This window comes from Typopeltis vanoorti, chromosome 20 (genome assembly GCF_054136105.1).
Source record: "Typopeltis vanoorti isolate ZY-2024b chromosome 20, IOZ_Tvanoo_1.0, whole genome shotgun sequence".
NCBI lineage: Eukaryota > Metazoa > Arthropoda > Arachnida > Uropygi > Thelyphonidae > Typopeltis > Typopeltis vanoorti.
Window position 1 is genome coordinate 100463972 of NC_143568.1, and position 8908 is coordinate 100472879.

The window sequence follows — 8908 nt, forward strand, 5'->3', positions numbered from 1 at the left end:
TCTTTCTATCTGCTAACCCACATACAATACCATGTGATTGATAATTTTGAGCCTTTTTCATATATGGGATCACTATTAAAATAAATTAATTCGAATTAATTCCTAGTTTTACTAGTGAAGTTTATAAAACAAAGGAAAGCTACTTTAGAATTCTTTATTTAGGTGTATTCTTAATTAACTGCATGCAGATTATTCAGTTTTTGGATTGTCCATACATGTTTCTTTTTCTTTTTTTTCTTCTTTTTTTAAATTTACCAAGTATTTGATTCCTAAACTTATGTACTATAAATATATATACACAGAATATTTGTTCACGAATGCAGTTGCTTCCTTTTCTGATTCATTTCCCAACACATGCACAAACACACAAAGAGTTGGAAGTTTATATGAAATGAGTATGTCTCTCAGTCTGTGTCTAACTAAAGAATTGGTTGGTGTATTTCTTAATGCAGTAATTTAGCAACATTTAATTCTTGTTATATGTAATTTTTCAGAGTATACACTTCAGGAAAATATTTAATAAAAGCAAAAATTGCATATCATCTAAATAATGTGGACATTCATACAGAAAAGAGCTACTGTTTGTTTTTCAGTTATCTCTGCACCCTATTCCCCTCTGTTAGATAATCAAGAATACAGTGAAAAGCTATAGTAAAATGATATATTATTAAGAAAATTATTGTCATCTTCCCTTCACTGTGCTAGGCTCTTCATAGTATCACCAAAACGTATTTCAATACTTATTAAATTATGAGGTTAAACCTTTAAAGACACCATGTTATAAGTTGATAGTAGAAGTTTTCTTTAAGCATATATCATAACTAGTGGCGTCACATGTTCATTTCGGTTGAGTGTGCTGTCATGTGGTTTATGCAACCCACACTACAAAATTCTCTTCAATTTGACCATATGATTACATTTTTATTGATGTATGAAAGTTTTAAGAATGCAGTACGCATCAGCACTCATCCTAATTGGCCTAATGCAATTAATTGTAGGATAACTTTCAATACTTGATCAATTAATTGTAACCAAATCTGCATAGAGTAGAGGACAATGTTTTTCTTTTAAGATATATTAGAAAACTATAAGGAAGGAGAATGCTATATTTGAGTTACTCAAAGGTGTAAATATAATAGTAAATTTGGAAGATGAGGACAAGGCTTACCTCCTTCGACTATAATCATACAATCTGAGGCAAAATCTCTGCAAGAAAACAGGACATTCAGTAGATCATCGACACTGCTTCCCATTGTAAATGTGGACAAAAAAAAAGTTATAAATTTTCTATAAATTATATATATAGAAAATTATATATTAAAAACTTGTCTGTATCAATGTCCTGAATACACGCAAAACAGATGAAACTCAGAAAACAAAAACAGTAACTCATGATTTAAATTCAAATTTAAAGTAAATTCATTGATTGTATATGGACTGAAAATAGCAAAATCAGCTACCTCAATATATTAAAAAAAAAAAAAAATCATTTCATGTGCAAACATCTTTTGTATAAGTATTACTGCAGATTTAAAAAAAAAAATTCTGTATCATTCAGATGTAGAATATAATCAGTGGCATAGCTGTTAAGAAATCTTATATTAATCTATCAAAGAACTTGTTTAAAACTTGTTGTTGGAAGGAGTAAATTATAAACATTTATTACAAATCATAACTCTTCTGATGACTTATCAATTCATAATAGAGCTTCACTGTATAAACAACATACCAAAAGAGGGAACTATTACATCTACTAAACTTATTAATATTCCAGTGTCTTTCTGCCCATTATCTTCAGAGCACAAGTATTACCATGACCAGCACACAGCACTGAACTAATATCCTTACACGGTACCCTCTATGGGCTGGATAACTGTGAAGTTAATCTGGAGAAGTCAGGCTATCAGGTCTCAAAATGATGGACTCCCAGATCTTTGACAAATTAATGCAACCATACTTGTTGAGGTTGGGAAAGTAGCTGATGCTGACTCTGAAAATAGTCTCTCAGACCTATAATAACTTATTCATAGTATTCATATTTCCCTCCATCCTATGTAAAGGAGTATCGAGAGCATGGTCTGCCAATCCTGACTTGCTGTACAAGATGATTGCAAATGTAATTTTTGCTTTCTACAAGACAAGACAGATCTTATAACTGATCTACCAGTATGTCCAAACTATGCTAAAACTGTAGGCTCAAGGAAATTCATATGCTCCAAGATGTGCAAAAGGATGAAGCAAATCTTTAGGAGGATGGATGAAGGTAGCTAGCTGAATGAAAGATCTCAAAGTGATATGGAGATCATATTTGCAGAGAACTTTAGCTATTTTTTCTGATGTACCCTTAACATATGGGATGGGAATGATTTTGCCTGTTATCCTGTGAGTTGGTGTACAGGAGGGATGGGGTGCATGTAGTATTTTATCTACTTTATCAATGCATTTTTTTACTCTTTTGGTGTTGCAGATACTATGAAGCTCTATTATGAATAATCAATGGCACCTAAGCCTTTACATATGGATGACTTTATCAAGTTGGCTCATAGAAGGTTTGTTCATATACTGTCATATTTAGGCTTCTATTTGGTTATAATATGGATGAAGAAACATAATTTTTGTATACGATTGATTCTCACCAGCAAATTCATAGGAACCACAGGAATAGTTGTTTACTGAATTTTGTTCAGAATAGCATTAGCTAGTCGGCACTTTCAATAACTTATTATAATGAGTGAGTTTGCTATAGTGGGAGTCGACTATACTTTAATAAAGTACTGAATTAGTTGAGGACAGCCTTTCCTTATACAGAAGTTTAAATTACAGAAAACCACAGAGTTAAACAGAACTAAGCTTGATAGAATGTAATGTTGTACACAATACACGTATGCCATTCACACCTGAATTTTTTTTTTTTACATTTTTGGTAGTTATTGTTTTGAATGAGGTGTAATTTTAAAAATTCTGAATATCTCGGGATAGGGTGCATACAGAATTTCCATGGTTCATGTTGTGTATTATGAAGACAGATTTGCCAGTTTTTCTCCCCATTCTTCTTATTCTTCATACTCAATAAGTGCCACAATATATTTCTTAGAAATGGAGCTTGCTACAAATTGCAAGTACATATATACAAAATTCAGTATATATTTATATATTTAGTCTCCATGTTTCAGTCATTACATTTGCACTGTGGTTGGATAGATCTCCATATGATTCCCATCGATTCTGCAAAGAACTTTTATGTAGGCCTTTTCAGCTGAAGGTAAGTTAGCCCATCTCTTGAAGGTTACAAGGTTTTTCACCTAATATAACATACAAACCAATCAGAGAGCATGCCATTCACATTCGTAATACATTCATCCTTGGAAATATAAGGATAGTGTATTAGAAATGGCAAGCCAGTTCCTTTAACGAGAGAACTTAACCTATCCTAGGATGGAAGAGATGAAAAGAAGTTTGTATCCTGTATATCTCATTGACCTCAATGAGATATACAGGATACAAACTTTGGATAGATATAGCTATATATTTTTTTTAAATTTTGCAATTGAACAATAATGGATAGATTTATGTTCAACTGTTGTACCTAATGTTACAACATAGAACATTTTTGTAATTACATAGATTACTCTGAGTTCCATAACATGTTGGATACTTCTTGGCTAATAGATATTTTATGTGTAAATGACAATGCTAATATGAAGATGAGCATTTCTAACCTTTATTTGGAGACATACACAGTTTTGAAACTGTCTGCTAAAGTGAAATCATTTAAAGATTCTTTTTATAAGGAACATTCCCTTTACTCTTTCTTTCTATTTAATTTACATTCTCTTAATATACTCCATGCAATCGTTTCTTTTTCTTTATTACTGGTTTTTGGTTTAACTATTTGGTAAATGTGTAAGTGTGGTGGTAAAAGGTAAATGTGGCGGTCGAGTTTAGCTAGTCTAGAAAACGTGTTTTTAAAGTTAAATATAGTGTGGCTTTTTGTCACAAATTGTGCTAAAATTGTGCATCGGTTAGAAACAAGTGTCCTTCAGTGGTATTATTGTTTAGAACTGTGGTGTATATATTGTGTTTTCACTGCCGTTTGTATCACTATATCAACGTGTAAAGATGGCGTCCAACAAGAAACGTACGTCAGCGGCGCGCAGGACTTCTACTACTACACGAAAGGCTGGCTCAGCGTTAGATTTTTCGCAATGGATGCGTTGCGGAAACTGCTACATGTATGCACCGAAAAATGTGAAGGATCTGTGGTCGGTCTGGCAAAATGAAAAGAAAGAAAATGTCGACGTATGTGAGAAGTGTCGGGATAGGCTGGAGCGTTTAGGAATGGAAGCTGACATCGGGGACCGTAGCGGAAGAACTTCGGCGGGAGTTTATGAAAATGAAAAATGACCTTCATCTTCTTCATGAGGAAGTGGAAGTGATCGGTAAGGAGATACTGGAAGTTAAAGCTGAGTTTAATGTGTTAAACAGAGAAATTAGGACTATAGAGATTACTTTAGCTGAAGTAACTAGAACAGGATTACATATGGGTGAGTCTTTGGTGAATGATTCAGTAATAAATAGTATGGGAGTGATTGGGAGTCAACATAATAAAACCACAAGTAGCCAAGAAGAAATGAGATGTAGTGAGAGTGGGGGGGTAAGTAATAGAGAGTTGAGTAATGAAGCTGGGAGAGTCATGCTGAATAGTGTACAGAATGAGTCCATGAGTGTGAACTTGAATGAAGTTAATAGTGGTAAAATATATGGTGATTCTATGATTAAGGGTATGGAGAGTGGTATGCATGAGGAGTGCTTGGCTGATGGTACAATAGAAAGAGTGGCTTTAGCAATAAAGAGAGGGCATGAAACAGACAAGATGATAGTTATGGTGGGTACGAATGACCTGAGAGGTAGTATAAATCGGGTAGGAAAAGATTTAAGAACATTATTAGATATTGTGAAGAGGAAAAGTGTCAATGGGAGAATAGTGTGTGTGCTGCCTCGTTTTGACAATTACGAGTTAAGTAGACGAGCAATGATAATGAATGATATGATTGCAAGAATGTGCAGAAAAAGAGGTCTGGAGTTTGTTGATGTTTGGAGTGTGTTTGAAGGAAAAAGGCAGTTGTATGCTAGAGATGGACTGCATCTTAACATGGAAGGACATAAGAGATTGAAGAAGTTATTGTTTTCTGAACAGGTTGAAGTTATTGGGCAGGGAAACTAATATTGAAAAGGTTGAGTGTAAGAGAGAGAAACTTTAGCACTGATTGTGTATTTATTGATCCTTATAGGCAGAATAAATTGCAGAAGAGAGGGAAAAAAAAATCGGCATAGGACTACGGTAGTTAGTGACTTATATATCAGTTCTAAAGCCGGTACAAGATCTAGAGGGAATCTGCAATTTTTGTATACCAATGCTAGAAGCATTAGAAATAAGAGAGAAGAATTTTTGGCATTAGTCAGTGAAATCTCACCAAAAGTTGTAGGCATTAGTGAAACTTGGCTGTCAGCAGAAGATGTGGTCACTGGAATTGAATGTGATGGGTACAGTATTTTCAGGGAGGATAGAGAAGATAGAACAGGAGGAGGAGTACTGTTGATGATAGCTGATGTGTTGCAGCCAAAGAAAGTAGTATATCATGATGATAGACATGTGAATGAGAGTTCATTTGAGGCAGTCTGGTGCGAAATAGTGACCAACGCAACCAAATATACAGTTGGATGCTGCTATAGGCCAGGGAGTACAGGGGGAGATATTGAATTCATGCATCAGCAACTTAGTGCAATGAGTGAAGGCTTAGTGATTATTATGGGGGATTTTAATTATGGTGATATCAATTGGAAGGAGGAAATATCACGTAGCAAAAAGGAAATGGAGTTCATACATCTGCTACGAGATAATTACTTGAAACAGCACGTAACTGAAGGGACACGTGGTGTGAGAGTGTTGGACCTGGTTATTGGTTCAGAGGTTATATGCTTAAGTAAGGTGACCTCGTTACCTCCAGTTGGTGAAAGCGATCATGTGGTATTGACTTGGGAGGTTGCAAAATCTGTGGATTTTTCTATTAAGAAGGGGTATGTACGAAACTACAGGTTAGGCAATTATAACAAGCTTCGGAGTGAGCTTGCAGCCATCCCATGGCAGAACATATTGCAAGGGAAAGATGTTAGCAGTGCTTGGGATAAAATCAGCAGGTATCTGAGGAAAGCAATATCAGATTGTGTCCCCATGGTCAGGAGGTCAAACAAGGCAGGCATTAGATGGATGAGCAGTAGTATCAAGCTTGAACTACAAAAAAAGAAAATGTTATGGAGAATTTACAAGGAGAAGGGCGATCAGGACACCCATGAGCAGTACAAGGCTCAAGCTAGGAAGGTTACCAGCATAGTAAGAAAAGCTAAATCAGATTATGAGAAGACCTTAGCCAAAGAGGTCAAGGGTAATCCCAAAGAGTTCTTCCGCTATGTGGCAAGTAAGAGGAAGAATGACTTCGGAAGGATAACCTTAGTGGGTGCTGATGGTATTGAGGTGACAAAATCAGATGTAATAGTCGAGTTACTGAGTGATCACTTCTCAAAAGTCTATCACCCAAGTGAGGATATCTCTATACCTATAGCAATACCTAATGTGAGAATTGAAGCTAAAGAATCAGAGGTATTAAATATATTGCGAAACTTAAATGCAAACACTGCGGTAGGCTTAGATGGAATATCAGCTCGGGTGTTGCGTGAATGTGCAAATGAATTGTCAACCCCTCTTACCTGGATATTTAATTTAAGTTTGAACTCTGGTATGGTCCCTAGGGAGTGGAAGTTAGGCAAAGTGGTTCCTTTGCATAAGGGTGGCTCTAAAACTGCAGTATTGAATTACAGACCAATCACCATCTCAGGAGTAGTGGTAAAAGTATTGGAAAAGTTGGTTAAAGACAAAATTCAAGAATGGGTGGATCAGGATATGATACTCTATAGAGGCCAACATGGTTTTGTTAAAGGTAGATCCTGCCTTAGCAATCTATTAACTATCCATAGTTTTAAGTTTGAACTCTGGTATGGTCCCTAGGGAGTGGAAGTTAGGCAAAGTGGTTCCTTTGCATAAGGGTGGCTCTAAAACTGCAGTATTGAATTACAGACCAATCACCATCTCAGGAGTAGTGGTAAAAGTATTGGAAAAGTTGGTTAAAGACAAAATTCAAGAATGGGTGGATCAGGATATGATACTCTATAGAGGCCAACATGGTTTTGTTAAAGGTAGATCCTGCCTTAGCAATCTATTAACTATCCATAATAGAATAACATCAGAGTTGGACAAAGGAACTGGCTACACAGTGGTACTTCTGGATTTTGCTAAGGCTTTTGACAGGATACCCCATAGAACACTGTTACGCAAATTGGAGCAGATGGGAATGGATATTAAATTGGTGATATGGATAGGAGAATGGCTCAGGGAGAGATACCATAAGGTGGTGTATGGAGGAGCCGAGTCCAGAATGAGGCAGGTGACCAGTGGTGTGCTTGGGCCAATGTTGTTTAATTTGTATATAAATGATATAGGAAACGGCTTAAAGGGAGATATTCAGTTGTTTGCTGATGATGCAAAGTTGTGTAGTGCAATAAAAAATCAAGCTGATGTTGAAAGTTTGTAGGAGGATTTAAATAAGCTGGTAAAATGGGCAAAAGAAAATGGATGTCAGTTCAATGTGGAAAAGTGTAGTCTTGCATTTTGGGATTAAAAGATTACCAGCTGTGTACTACATCGATGGAAAGGTACTCCAAGAGATTGATGAGGCTAGGGACTTAGGGGTATTGGTAGATAAGGAGATGAAGTTCAGAGGACACATTGCTAAGGTGTCCAAGATTGCACATAGGATTACTTGGTTGTTGAGGAACACACTGACATCCAGAGATAAAGAGGTTATTATTCCCCTTTATAAAGCATTGATACTTCCACATTTGGATTACTGTGCTCAGGTCTGGTCACCTGGATTCCTTGGAGATGAGGAGGCTGTGGAGAGGGTTCAGAGAAGAGTGACCAAGTTGGTGAGTGATATAAAAAATGCTCCCTACATTGATAGATTGAGAGCTTGTGGATTGCAGAGATTGGTTGATAGGCGAAGAAGAGGGGATATGATAGAAACATTCAAATTACTAAAAGGTTTTTATAGGATTGATGCAGGGGAAATGTTTCAGCTGTGTGATAGTGATGGAAGAACAAGAGGTCATCTCTGGAAATTAAAGAAGAGTGTGGTTAACAAAGGTGTCAGAACAAGGTTTTTTGCCTGGAGGGTGGTGAATGAGTGGAATTCATTGCCTGACTTTGTTGTGAGCTCTTCATCTGTAAATGAATTCAAGAAGAGATATGACAGATATTGTTTTGCTAGCTTGGGTCTCCCGCGATGAGTCTACTGACTCCATGGAGATACCTGTAATAATAATAATAATAATATTTTACATTATTTCTTTAATGATTAAATGGTATATATTTTGCTGTTTTATTGGGCAAACTTCACTTCCATATAGCCAGTGTATTATAGATTTTTGCTCTAGTTTAAGTACAGAATTTATTACACCTGTTATTTTTAGGTATTCTTTAATTTTCATTTTTGCATTTTTTCATCTTCATATTAAGTCATACCTGTTAAATAAATAAAATTAATAAATTTTCCAAAATTTTGCTAAATATTTCTATTTTACTTCTAATAAAAAGGTAAATATTCATATTTTATTAGCTAACTGAAATAGACAAAGGTTTAGCAACCAAAGCATAATGGTTTTATGTTGTGTATACAGTCAACTCTCTCACTGTAGATGACTTAGAAAGAACCACAGAAATAGTCTGTTTTAAAAAATGTTCTACAGTGAATTTTCTTTAGAATAAGTTGTGCAAGGAATGGTGTGGAACATATTT